This window comes from Oncorhynchus nerka, linkage group LG7 (genome assembly GCF_034236695.1).
Source record: "Oncorhynchus nerka isolate Pitt River linkage group LG7, Oner_Uvic_2.0, whole genome shotgun sequence".
Lineage (NCBI taxonomy): Eukaryota > Metazoa > Chordata > Actinopteri > Salmoniformes > Salmonidae > Oncorhynchus > Oncorhynchus nerka.
In genome coordinates, this window is record NC_088402.1 from 76,170,853 (window position 1) to 76,185,508 (window position 14,656).

At 46.8% G+C, this 14,656-nt stretch overlaps 1 pseudogene; it reads right to left on the reverse strand.

Moving 5' to 3' along the window:
* Positions 1-14,656, reverse strand: part of LOC115132642 (membrane-associated guanylate kinase, WW and PDZ domain-containing protein 3-like) — a 304,561-nt pseudogene that overhangs the window by 54,032 nt on the left and 235,873 nt on the right.

Consider the following 14,656-nt stretch of genomic DNA (forward strand, 5'->3'; position numbering starts at 1 on the left):
AGAGACGAAGGTTGAAAGTCATGCGTCCTCCGATACACAACCCACCCAACCACTGCTTCTTAACACAGTGCGCATCCAACCCGGAAGCCAGCCGCACCAGTGTGTCAGAGGGTACACCGTGCACCTGGCAACCTTGGTTAGCGAGCACTGCGCCCGACCCGCCACAGGAGTCGCTGGTGCGCGATGAGACAAGGACATCCCTACCGGCCAACCCCTCCCTAACCCGGACGACGCTTAGGCCAATTGTGCGTCGCCCCACGGGCCTCCCGGTCGCGGCCGGTTACGACAGAGCCTGGGCGCAAACCCAGAGTCTCTGATGGCACAGCTGGCGCTGCAGTACAGCGCCCTTAACCACTGCGCCACCCGGGAGGCCTTGGCCCTCCTATGTTGAACATAATAAACGGCTCCCTGTCCTCCAGATGTGTACCAAACTCACTAAACGCGGCAGTAAATAAAGCCTCTCCTAAAAAAGCCAATTCTTGACACAGATTATTTAAAAAGATATAGGCCTATATCAACTCTCCCATTCAGTGCAAACATTTTATAAAAAGCTGTTGCTCAGTAACTCGCTGCCTTCCTGAAGACAAATAATGTACACAAAACACTCCAGCCTGGTTTAAGACCCCACCATAGTACTGAGACCGCACTCGTGAAGGTGGTAAATTACGTGTTAATGGCGTCAGACCAAGCCCCTGCGTCTGTCCTCGTGTTCTTAGACCTTAGTGCCGCTTTCGACACCATCGATCACCACATTCTTTTGGAGAGATTTTAAACCCTAATTGGTCTACACGTAGATGAAGCCCCAAAATTGCCAAACCTGAAAGCCTGTGATTCAAACATGAGAAAGTGGATGCAGGCATATATTTTTCTTTTAAACTATATAAAACAGAGATGCTAATTCTACGACCTAAGAAACAAAGAGATCTGCTGTCGAATCTGACAATGAATGTCAATGGTGTACAGTAGTCAAACAAAACTGAAGGACCTCGGCATTACTCTGGACCTTGATTTGTCTTTTGACGAACGTATAAAAAATATTTAAAGAGCTGCTTTTTTCCATCTTCGTAACATTGCATAAATCAGAAAATGATGCAGAAAAGATAATCCCTGCTTTTGTCACTTCAAGATTAGATTTCTGCAATGCTCTACTCTTCGGCTACCTGGATAAGGCACTAAATAAACTTCAGTTAGTGCTAAATACGTCTGCTAAATTCTTGACTAGAGCCCAAAATGTTTATCATATTACTCCAGATAATATTACTCTAGCCACTACACTAGCTTCCTGTCAAGGCTGGGGCTGATTTCATGATTTTACTGTTAAACTACAAAACATTACCTGGACATGCTCATACCCATCTCTCCAATTTGGTCTTGCTGTACATACCTACATGTACACTACAGTCACAAGACACAGGCTTCTTTATTGTCCATACAATTTCTAAACAAACAGCTGGAGGCCATGCCTCAGGACTACCTGGCCTGACGACTCCTGGCTGTCCCAGTCCACCTGGTCATCTCCCTCCCACAATTTACACCTGAGGTGCTGACCTGTTGCACCCTCTACAATCACTGTGATTATTATTGGACCCTGCTCATCTATGAATGGTTGAACATCTTGAAGAACGAGCTGGCCTCAATGGCCATGTACTCTTGTAATCTCCACCCAACACAGCCAGAAGAGGACTTGTGAAAACTGCTGATGTAAAAAGGGCTTTATACATACATTCCATTGATTGTTTCATCAATATCCTTACAGACTTATTGAACATAAGAGACTCACTGAAAACCTTGAAAACCACTCTCACTCAAAACAAGACAGCCCTAGACAGCTTACAGGGAGGAGGTGAGGGCTCTGGGATTGTGGTGCCTGGAAAACAACCTCTCACTCAACGTCAACAAAACAAAGGAGATGATCGTGGACTTCAGGAAACAGCAGAGGGTGCACTGCTTTAAGTTCATTGGTGTACACATCACTGACAAACTTAAATGGACCAACAACACAGACAGAGTGGTGAAGAAGGCGCAACAGAGCCTCTTCAACCTCAGGAGGCAAAATAAATTTGTCGTCACCTAAAACCCACAAACTTTTACGCATCACCGGGGGCAAACTACCCGCCCCTCCAGTACACCTACATCACCCGATGTCACAGGAAGGCCAAAAAGATCATCAAGGACATCAACTATCCGAGCCACTATCTATTCACCCCAATTCATCCAGAAGGCGAGGTCAATACAGGTGCATCAAAGCTGGGACCAAAAGACTGAAACATAGCTTCTATCTCAAGGCCATCAGACTGTTAAACAGCCATCACTAGCACATTAGATGCTGCTGCATATAGGTATAGACTAGAAATCACTGGCCACTTTAATGAATGGAACACTAGTCATTTTAATAATGTTTACATATGTCATTACTCATTTCATACAGTTGAAGTCGGAAGTTTACATACACTTAGGTTGGAGTCACGGTTCTCTAAGGTCAGGGTGTGACAGTACCCCCCCCCCCATCGTTGCGGGCCCGGGACTGTAGGCCGTCGCTGTGGGCTACGGACTGGAGAACGTCGCTTGGGGCTACGGACTGGAAACCGTCGCTGGGGGCTCCGGACTGGAGGCCGTCGTTGGAGGCTTCGTGCCATGACTCCTCACTGGAGGCTTCGTGCCATGGATCATCACTGGTGGCTTCTTGTCATGGATCACCACTGGAGGCTTCGTGCCATGGATCATCACTGGAGGCTTCTTGCCATGGATCATCACTGGAGGCTTCTTGGCATGGATCATCACTGGAGGCTTCTTTCCATGGATCATCACTGGAGGCTTCTTTCCATGGATGATCACTAGAGGCTTCGTGCCATGGATCATCACTGGAGGCTTCTTGCCATGAATCATCACTGGAGGCTTCTTGCCATGGATCATCACTGGAGGCTTCTTGCCATGAATCATCACTGGAGGCTTCTTGCCATGGATCATCACTGGAGGCATCTTGCCATGGATCATCACTGGAGGCTTCTTTCCATGGATCACCACTGCAGGCTTCGTGCCATGGATCATCACTGGAGGCTTCTTTCCATGGATCATCACTGGAGGCTTCTTTCCATGGATCATCACTAGAGGCTTCGTGCCATGGATCATCACTGGAGGCTTCTTGTCATGGATCATCACTGGAGGCTTCATGCCATGGATCATCACTGGATGCTTCTTGCCATGGATCATTACTGGAGGCTTCATGCCATGGATCATTACTGGAGGCTTCATGCCATGGATCATCACTGGAGGCTTCTTGTCATGGATCATCACTGGATGCTTCGTGCCATGGATCATCACTGGATGCTTCTTGCCATGGATCATCACTGAAGGCTTCATGCCATGGATCATCACTGGAGGCTTCTTGCCATGGATCATCACTGGATGCTTCTTGCCATGGATCATCACTGGAGGCTTCTTGCCATGGATCATCACTGGAGGCATCTTGCCATGGATCATCACTGGAGGCTTCTTTCCATGGATCACCACTGCAGGCTTCGTGCCATGGATCATCACTGGAGGCTTCTTTCCATGGATCATCACTGGAGGCTTCTTTCCATGGATCATCACTGGAGGCTTCTTTCCATGGATCATCACTAGAGGCTTCATGCCATGGATCATCACTGGAGGCTTCTTTCCATGGATCATCACTGGATGCTTCGTGCCATGGATCATCACTGTTGGCTTCTTGCCATGGATCATCACTGGAGGCTTCTTGTCATGGATCATCACTGGAGGCTTCATGCCATGGATCATCACTGGATGCTTCTTGCCATGGATCATTACTGGAGGCTTCATGCCATGGATCATTACTGGAGGCTTCATGCCATGGATCATCACTGGAGGCTTCTTGTCATGGATCATCACTGGAGGCTTCTTGCCATGGATCATCACTGGAGGCTTCTTGCCATGGATCATCACTGGAGGCTTCTTGCCATGGATCATAACTGGAGGCTTCTTGCCATGGATCATCACTGGATGCTTCTTGCCATGGATCATCACTGGAGGCTTCTTGTCATGGATCATCACTGGAGGCTTCTTGCCATGGATCATCACTGGAGGCTTCTTGCCATGGATCATCACTGGAGGCTTCTTGCCATGGATCATCACTGGATGCTTCTTGCCATGGATCATCACTGGAGGCTTCTTGCCATGGATCATCACTGGAGGCTTCTTGCCATGGATCATCACTGGATGCTTCTTGCCATGGATCATCACTGGAGGCTTCTTGCCATGGATCATCACTGGAGGCTTCTTGCCATGGATCATCACTGAAGGCTTCTTGTCATGGATCATCACTGGAGGCTTCTTGCCATGGATCATCACTGGAGTGGAGAGACACACAGGAGGCCTGGCTCTGGGAGCAGGCACAGGACTCACCAGGCTGGGGAGGCATACAGGAGGCTTTGTCATTGGCCGAGGCACCGGATACACTGGGTCGTGGAGGCGCACTGGAGGTCTCTAGCTTAGAGCCTGCACAACCCGTCCTGGCTGGGTGGTTATCTTCGCCCTGCAAATGTGGGGTGCTGGCACAGGACACACTGGGCTGTGCAGATGTACCGGAGACACAGTGCGCAGAGCTGGCACAGGATATCCTGGGCCGAAGAGACGCACTGGAGACCAGGCGCGCTGAGCCGGCACCATCCATCCTGGCTGGATGCTCACCCTAGCCCGGCAGATGCAGGGAGCTGGGATGTAGCGCACCGGGCTGTGAACGCGCACTGGAGACTGTGCGCTCACTGGAGACTGTGCGCTCCACCGCATAACACGGTGCCTGATCAGTACGACGCTCGCCACGGTAAGCACGGGGAGTTGGCTCAGGTCTCCAACCTGACTCAGCCAGACTCCCCATGTGCTTCCCCCCAAAAACAATTTGGTGCCTGCTTCGCTGACGTGCCTCCTTATATCGCCACCACTCCTCCTTCGCTGCCGTTATCTCCTCCTTTGGACGGCGTACTCCCCAGCCTGCCTTCAGGGTCCCTTACCGTCCAGGATCTCCTCCCATGTCCAGGAGTCCTCTTTACCACGCTGCTCGGTCCTTTGGTGGTGGGACGTTCTGTCGCGGCCGTTGAAAGAAGTAGACCAAAGCGCAGCGTACATATTCCTTTTTATTAGGATGACGCCAACAAAAACAATAAACAATACAAAACAACCGTGAAGCTTAAGGGCTATGTGCTACAAACAAAGTTAACTTCCCATACTGAAAGGATGGAAAAGGGCTATCTAAGTATGGTTCCCAATCAGAGACAACGATAGACAGCTGTCCCTGATTGAGAACCATACCCGGCCAAAACATAGAAATACAAAATCATAGAAAAACAAAACATAGAATGCCCACCCCACATCACACCCTGACCTAACCAAAAAGGTACATAAAACAGCTCTCTAAGGTCAGGGCGTGACACCAATATTCACCCAAGTTATTGTGGGAAGCTTGCGGCAGGCTACCCGAATCATTTGACCCAAGTTAAACAATTTAACTTCTGACCCACTGGGAATGTGATGAAAGAAATAAAAGCTGAAATAAATCATTCTCTCTACTATTACTCTGACATTTCACATTCTTAAAATAAAGTGGTGATCCTAACTGACCTAAAACAGGGATTTTTTACTAGGATTAAATGTCAGGAATTGTGAAAAACTGAGTTTAAATGTGTTTTGGCTAAGGTGTATGTAAACTCCTGACTTCAACTGTATAGACTGTTTTCTATACTATTCTATGGTATCTCATTCACGTAATACTGTTTACATATCTTGCATTACTCATCTCATATGTATATACTGTATTCTATACTATTCTACTGTATCTTAGTCCGTTCCACTCTGACATCACTCATCCATATGTATATAGTCTTAATTCATTCCTACTTAGATGTGTGTGTATTAGGTATATGTTGTGTAATTTGTTAGATATTACTTGTTAGATATTACTGCACTGTCAGAGCTAGAAGCACAAGCATTTCACTACACCCGCAATAGCTAAACACATGGATGTGACCAATAAAATTAGATTTTAATCAGAGCTGAATGCTGACTAACAGTGTGGTTAGAGTACAGAATGTCTCCGTGACATTACTTAGAGGAAGTGGTCCTGAGAGGATGAGTCAATCATTATGTAATTTACAACTACTACATTCTAATTGATCTGTCAATCCATTGACACCAAACTACCACGATTAAGAAAACTTTCTATGTCCAACACACTCTCTTCTCTGTCTCTCTCATGACTCTCTCTCTTCTCTGTCTCTCTCATGACTCTCTCTCTTCTCTGTCTCTCTCATGACTCTCGCTCTCTCTTCTCTGTCTCTCTCTCTTCTCTGTCTCTCTCATGACTCGCTCTCTCTCTTCTCTGTCTCTCTCTCTCTTCTCTGTCTCTCTCATGACTCTCTCTCTCTCTTTTCTCTGTCTCTCTCATGACTCTCTCTCTTCTCTGTCTCTCTCATGATTCGCTCTCTCTCTTCTCTGTCTCTCTCATGACTCTCGCTCTCTCTCTTCTCTGTCTCTCTCATGACTCTTGCACTCTCTTCTCTGTCTCTCTCATGACTCTCGCTCTCTCTCTTCTCTGTCTCTCTCATGACTCTTGCACTCTCTTCTCTGTCTCTCTCATGACTCTCGCTCTCTCTTCTCTGTCTCTCTCATGACTCTCTCTCTCTTCTCTGTCTCTCTCATGACTCTCGCTCTCTCTCTTCTCTGTGTCTCTCATGACTCTCGCTCTCTCTCCTCTTTCTCATGACTCTCTCTTTCTCTTCTCTGTCTCTCTCATGACTCTCGCTCTTCTCTGTCTCTCTCATGACTCTCGCTCTCTCTCTTCTCTGTCTCTCTCATGACTCGCTCTCTCTCTTCTCTGTCTCTCTCATGACTCTCGCTCTCTCTCTTCTGTGTCTCTCTCATGACTCTCGCTCTCACTCTTCTCTGTCTCTCATGACTCGCTCTCTCTCTTCTCTGTCTCTCTCATGACTCTCGCTCTCTCTCTTCTCTGTCTCTCTCATGACTCTTGCTCTCTCTTCTCTGTCTCTCTCATGACTCTCGCTCTCTCTCTTCTCTGTCTCTCATGACTCGCTCTCTCTCTCTTCTCTGTCTCTCTCATGACTCTCGCTCTCTCTCTTCTCTGTCTCTCTCATGACTCTCGCTCTCTCTCTTCTCTGTGTCTCTCATGACTCTCTCTCCTCTGTCTCTCTCATGACTCTCTCTCTTCTCTGTCTCTCTCATGACTCTCGCTCTCTCTCTTCTCTGTCTTTCTCATGACTCTCGCTCTTCTCTGTCTCTCTCATGACTCTCTCTCTTCTCTGTCTCTCTCATGACTCTCTCTCTCTCTCTTCTCTGTCTCTCTCATGACTCTCTCTCTCTCCTATGTCTCTCTCGTGACTCTCTCTTTCTCTTCTCTGTCTCTCTCATGACTCTCGCTCTCTCTCTTCTCTGTCTCTCTCATGACTCTCTCTCTCTTCTCTGTCTCATGACTATCCCTTTCTCTTCTCTGTCTCTCTCATGACTCTCGCTCTCTCTCTTCTCTGTCTCTCTCATGACTCTCTCTCTCTCTCATGACTCTCTCTCTCTATCTCATGACTCTCTCTTTCTCTTCTGTCTCATGACTCGCTCTCTCTCTTCTCTGTCTCTCGCATGACTCTCTCTCTTCTCTGTCTCTCTCATGGCTCTCTCTCTTCTCTATCTCATGAGTCTGTTTTTCTTCTGTCTCATGACTCGCTCTTCCTCTTCTCTGTCTCATGACTCGCTCTTTCTCTCGCTCACTTCGTCTCATGACTCTCTCTTTCTCTTCTCTGTCTCATGACTCGCTCTCTCTCTTCTGTCTCTCTCATGATTCTCTCTCTATCTCATGACTCTCTGTTTTCTTCTGTCTCATGACTCGCTCTTCCTCTTCTCTGTCTCATGACTCGCTCTTTCTCTCGCTCACTTCGTCTCATGACTCTCTCTTTCTCTTCTCTGTCTCATGACTCGCTCTCTCTCTTCTCTGTCTCTCTCATGATTCTCTCTCTCTATCTCATGACTCTCTCTTTTTCTTCTCTTCTCTTCTCTTTCTCTCGCTCACTTCGTCTCATGAGTCTCTTGCTCTTTGCATCTCTCCCTCGGCAGTGTGAAGTGTTTGAAGCGATGAGTGACAGGGACAGACAAAAGCTTTTTGTGCAAGAGAGCTGTGAGCAAAATGAGTGCCTTCTCCACTTCACAACATACTTGTCAAAATCCATTTGAAGTAAAGTGGTTACTATCCATTAGTACCATTTTAATACCATTGTTACGATGGCCACTTGGTACTGCCCTCACTGACTGCAACTGATTATCTTTAGACAGTAGACACTACAACGACAAGTGGTCCAAGTGGCATGTCGTTTATTTGGCGTCTACACTGACATCATCTCTAAGCTAAGGGGATCTGATTAGGAACAATTCTGACATTCTGGCTTTAGGCTCTGTTCCAATAGACACTAGCATATAGAATGCATGCCCAATTAAACACCCAATTCATTTAATATGTCCAATGAATTAAACACACTGCTTCATAATAAGTGGTATACTAGTTAGTGACCATGACAATGATCAGTTTTCAATTGAATCTATGGTGACCGTGGGCTGGCAGAGAGGTATTACCTGAGGGTGTGTTAACCCCCTGCAGGCCAGGGGAGGGGGTGTCCAGGCTCAGCTTCCTCTTGGCTTCCAGGACTGGGTTCTCAAACTGGGTCTTCTGATTGATATGGCTACAGCACAGAGACAAGGGACAAGACAGAACACTCACTGGAGAGATCAGTATACAGCACAGAGACAAGGGACAAGACAGAACACTCACTGGAGAGATCAGTATACAGCACAGAGACAAGGGACAAGACAGAACACTCACTGGAGAGATCAGTATACAGCACAGAGACAAGGGACAAGACAGAACACTCACTGGAGAGATCAGTATACAGCACAGAGACAAGGGACAAGACAGAACACTCACTGGAGAGATCAGTATACAGCACAGAGACAAGGGACAAGACAGAACACTCACTGGAGAGATCAGTATACAGCACAGAGACAAGGGACAAGACAGAACACTCACTGGAGAGATCAGTATACAGCACAGAGACAAGGGACAAGACAGAACACTCACTGGAGAGATCAGTATACAGCACAGAGACAAGGGACAAGACAGAACACTCACTGGAGAGATCAGTATACAGCACACATGCATAGAATGCTACTCTACATACTGTATAAAAACCAAAGAAATACAACCTCAGGCGAGGACTAATACACACTTCATAAATCTCAGAGAAGGTGAAACCGACCAAAAGAGAGTGAGGCTTACATGTTTTCACAGCCTTATTTCAATGTTTTCCTTCTCCTCCTATGACACACAGTTATCTGGATCTCTTCATTTGGCAGCAACACAAAAGCCAAGTAATCTCTCATCTCTCTGGAGACGCTTTCTTCAATGGTTTGTGTCGTGACCAAAACTCAAAACAGTTTCACAGTACCCTTACACATTACAGTCTAGTGACATCCCAGAGCACTATCCAGTCATTGCAAACCTCTGGTACCAAGCTTATATTACATCACAGTGATCCTATTCAAATCAGCGACACACCAACACAGCACTTTCTCATCTGTAAACGACAAAGAAAATGACACTGCAGTACTGTTGACACGTATAACCACTGACCTAAGATCAGTGGAATAACCATATACCCAAGATATATATCCTGCCCACAACGGCCACATCTGATTGACCTAGGATCAGTACAGCAGTCTGTGTGCCTCCTGTTCCCTGTAGCTGTAGCGCTGTAGATTCCCAGGCCAGCCCTTTGTGAGATGAGCCCCCAGGTTGAATGTAAAGCAAGGAAAGCAGCTGATCTGCATAATGCGCCTGTGCTTTAACAGTTGGAGCTCAGCCCCAGTCGTTACTCAGGTTTTTTTGGAAGGGATGCCACTCCTGCTCTGCTCGTTGAATCACATGCATGCGGAGTGTGTGTATGTGTGACAGTGTGTGTGCTGTGTGTGCCAATTGCCAGCGTGTGTGTGTGTGTTCCCCTGATAAATCAAAAATTAAAGCTTCAGCAGAGCGGAGAAAAATAGGCTCCCTGTTGACAGCACCTCAACACAAAATATTTCCCCACAGTCCTATACGTGTGTTCATTTGTATGTGTGCCAGTGTGAGGATGTGTGTTTCCAAGAAAAGTACTGTTTGTGCTCTTGTTGGGCATGAGTCATGCTGAGAGTTATCCTCACTATCCAATCAAGGAACAGAAGCACTCCTCTGTGACTGAGTGGTCTATCTGTATTGTACACTGAGTGGTCTATCTGTATTGTACACTGAGTGGTCTATCTGTATTGTACACTGAGTGGTCTATCTGTATTGTACACTGAGTGGTCTATCTGTATTGTACACTGAGTGGTCTATCTGTATTGTACACTGAGTGGTCTATCTGTATTGTGCACTGAGTGGTCTATCTGTATTGTGCACTGAGTGGTCTATCTGTATTGTGCACTGAGTGGTCTATCTGTATTGTGCACTGAGTGGTCTATCTGTATTGTGCACTGAGTGGTCTATCTGTATTGTGCACTGAGTGGTCTATCTGTATTGTACACTGAGTGGTCTATCTGTATTGTACACTGAGTGGTCTATCTGTATTGTACACTGAGTGGTCTATCTGTATTGTACACTGAGTGGTCTATCTGTATTGTACACTGAGTGGTCTATCTGTATTGTACACTGAGTGGTCTATCTGTATTGTACACTGAGTGGTCTATCTGTATTGTACACTGAGTGGTCTATCTGTATTGTACACTGAGTGGTCTATCTGTATTGTACACTGAGTGGTCTATCTGTATTGTACACGGAGTGGTCTATCTGTATTGTACACCGAGTGGTCTATCTGTATTGTACACCGAGTGGTCTATCTGTATTGTACACCAAGTGTTCTATCTGTATTGTACACTGAGTGGTCTATCTGTATTGTACACTGAGTGGTCTATCTGTATTGTACACTGAGTGGTCTATCTGTATTGTACACTGAGTGGTCTATCTCTATTGTACACTGAGTGGTCTATCTGTATTGTACACCGAGTGGTCTATCTGTATTGTACACCGAGTGTTCTATCTGTATTGTACACTGAGTGGTCTATCTGTATTGTACACTGAGTGGTCTATCTGTATTGTACACTGAGTGGTCTATCTGTATTGTACACTGAGTGGTCTATCTGTATTGTACACTGAGTGGTCTATCTGTATTGTGCACTGAGTGGTCTATCTGTATTGTGCACTGAGTGGTCTATCTGTATTGTACACTGAGTGGTCTATCTGTATTGTACACTGAGTGGTCTATCTGTATTGTACACTGAGTGGTCTATCTGTATTGTACACTGAGTGGTCTATCTGTATTGTACACTGAGTGGTCTATCTGTATTGTACACCGAGTGGTCTATCTGTATTGTACACCGAGTGGTCTATCTGTATTGTACACCGAGTGGTCTATCTGTATTGTACACCGTGTGGTCTATCTGTATTGTACACAGAGTGGTCTATCTGTATTGTACACTGAGTGGTCTATCTGTATTGTACACTGAGTGGTCTATCTGTATTGTACACTGAGTGGTCTATCTGTATTGTACACTGAGTGGTCTATCTGTATTGTACACTGAGTGGTCTATCTGTATTGTACACTGAGTGGTCTATCTGTATTGTACACTGAGTGGTCTATCTGTATTGTACACCGAGTGGTCTATCTGTATTGTACACCGAGTGGTCTATCTGTATTGTACACCGAGTGGTCTATCTGTATTGTACACTGAGTGGTCTATCTGTATTGTACACTGAGTGGTCTATCTGTATTGTACACTGAGTGGTCTATCTGTATTGTACACCGAGTGGTCTATCTGTATTGTACACCGAGTGGTCTATCTGTATTGTACACCGAGTGGTCTATCTGTATTGTACACCGAGTGGTCTATCTGTATTGTACACCGAGTGGTCTATCTGTATTGTACACTGAGTGGTCTATCTGTATTGTACACTGAGTGGTCTATCTGTATTGTACACTGAGTGGTATATCTGTATTGTACACTGAGTGGTCTATCTGTATTGTACACCGAGTGGTCTATCTGTATTGTACACCGAGTGGTCTATCTGTATTGTACACTGAGTGGTCTATCTGTATTGTACACTGAGTGGTCTATCTGTATTGTACACCGAGTGGTCTATCTGTATTGTACACTGAGTGGTCTATCTGTATTGTACACTGAGTGGTCTATCTGTATTGTACACTGAGTGGTCTATCTGTATTGTACACCGAGTGGTCTATCTGTATTGTACACTGAGTGGTCTATCTGTATTGTACACTGAGTGGTCTATCTGTATTGTACACTGAGTGTGCTCAGTCCTCTATGTTCTTCTGGTTGCCATGACTCCTTCTCTACTTTAGTTAGAACATAATGAGCCATTGTGTTTTACTGTATTCATTCAAAACAAAAAGACAGAGAGGGAAAAAAACGGGTTGTCCCGGTGATCCTCGTTTCCTCTCCTCAGAATTCTCCTTCCTGCTACTCCCATGGGAATCCATGCTGGGTGAACTGTGTGCCAGTGTGCATTTCTCAGTGAGGCGAGGCAGTGACAGCATCACAAGCGCAGGTCTGCCTGTCCAGCATCTCTTAATGACTTCAACAGAAATCCCAGCTCATCCCATCTCATGAAACAAACACTTGTTATTATCAAATAATAACCATGCCACTACTTCCTGTATCACCACAACTATCAGGAGAGGTGTACGTACTCCACGTAGTAGATTCCATACTGCGGGTCCTCAATCTTTTCCCAGCCATACGGAAGTTCTGCAGGCAAGAGACAGACAGAAGCAGATGCAAATCATTGTGCTGCTACAGCTCTGGAGCAACTGGTACATCATCTACACACACAATGAGACACACAGATGTAAAGGGAAGGGGGGAGAGAGAGACAGAGAGGGGAGAGACAGAGAGGGGAGAGGGGGAGAGGGAGAGACAGAGAGGGGAGGGGGAGAGACAGAGAGGGGAGGGGGAGAGGGGAGAGGGGGAGAGGGAGAGACAGAGAGGGAGAGACAGAGAGGGGAGAGGGGGAGAGGGAGAGACAGAGAGGGGGAGAGGGAGAGACAGAGAGGGGAGGGGGAGAGACAGAGAGAGGGGGAGAGAGGGGGGGGAGGGGAGAGGGGGAGAGGGGAGAGACAGAGAGGGGGAGAGGGCGAGAGGGAGAGACAGAGAGGGGGAGAGGGAGAGACAGAGAGGGGAGAGGGGAGAGGGAGAGACAGAGAGGGGAGGGGAGAGGGAGAGACAGAGAGGGGAGAGATGGAGAGGGGGAGAGGGAGAGGGGAGAGACAGAGGGAGAGGGGGAGAGACAGAGAGGGGAGGGGGAGAGACAGAGAGGGGAGAGGGGAGAGACAGAGAGGGGAGAGGGGGAGAGACAGAGAGGGAGAGACGGAGAGGGGAGAGGGAGAGACAGAGAGGGGAGAGACGGAGAGGGGAGAGGGAGAGGGGGAGAGACAGAGAGGGGAGAGGGGAGAGACATAGAGGGAGAGGGGGAGAGACAGAGAGGGGAGAGACGGAGAGGGGGAGGGGGAGAGGGAGAGACAGAGAGGGGAGAGGGGGAGAGACAGAGAGGGGAGAGGGGAGAGACAGAGAGGGGAGAGGGGAGAGGGAGAGACAGAGAGGGGAGAGGGGGAGAGCGGGAGAGGGAGGGAGTGAAAGAGAAAGTGATAGACAAAGAGAGACACAGAGACAGACAGAGAGAGTTGCAGAATACCTGACCACTGTGACTGACCCAAATTTAAGGAAAGCTTTGACTATGTACAGACTCAGTAAGCATAGCCTTGCTATTGAGAAAGGCTGCTGTAGGCAGACCTGGCTCTCAAGAGAAGACAGGCTTTGTACACACTGCCCACAAAATGAGGTGGAAACTGAGCTGCACTTCTTAACCTCCTGCCAAATGTATGACCATATTAGAGACATATTTCCTTCAGATTAAACAGATCCACAAAGAATTCAAAAACAAACCCGATTTTGATAAACTCCCATATCTACTGGGTGAAATACCACAGTGTGCCATCACAGCAGCAACATTTGTGACCTGTTGCCACAAGAAAAGGGCAACTAGTGAAGAACAAACACCACTGTAAATACAACCCATATTTATGTTTATTTATTTTCATTAACTATTTGCACATTGTTACAGCACTGTATATAGACATAATATGACGTTTGAAATGTTTTTATTCTTTAGGAACTTCTGTGAGTGTAATGTTTACTGTTCATTTCTATTGTTTATTTCACTTTTGTTTATTATCTACTTCACTTGCTTTGGCAATGTTAACATATGTTTTCCATGCCAATAAAGCCCTTGAATTGAGAGAGCGAGAGAGAGAGGGGAGAGTGAGAGAGAGCGAGAGAGAGAGGGGAGAGTGAGAGAGAACGTGTAGTTGGAAGCAAGGAAATGTGTAGTTGTTATGTCCATGCTGAAAAAAATGTCCTGTCTTTTCCCAGCGGTGTGTGAGTGGAATCTGGAGTGTGTGCTGTCCTGTGACGAACACATGCAGGGGGAAAGAGTGCTTCACGCAAGAGGAGACTGTGGAATTGCCTTTTCAGAGATACAGCGCTGATGAGCTCTCCGCAGGTCTCC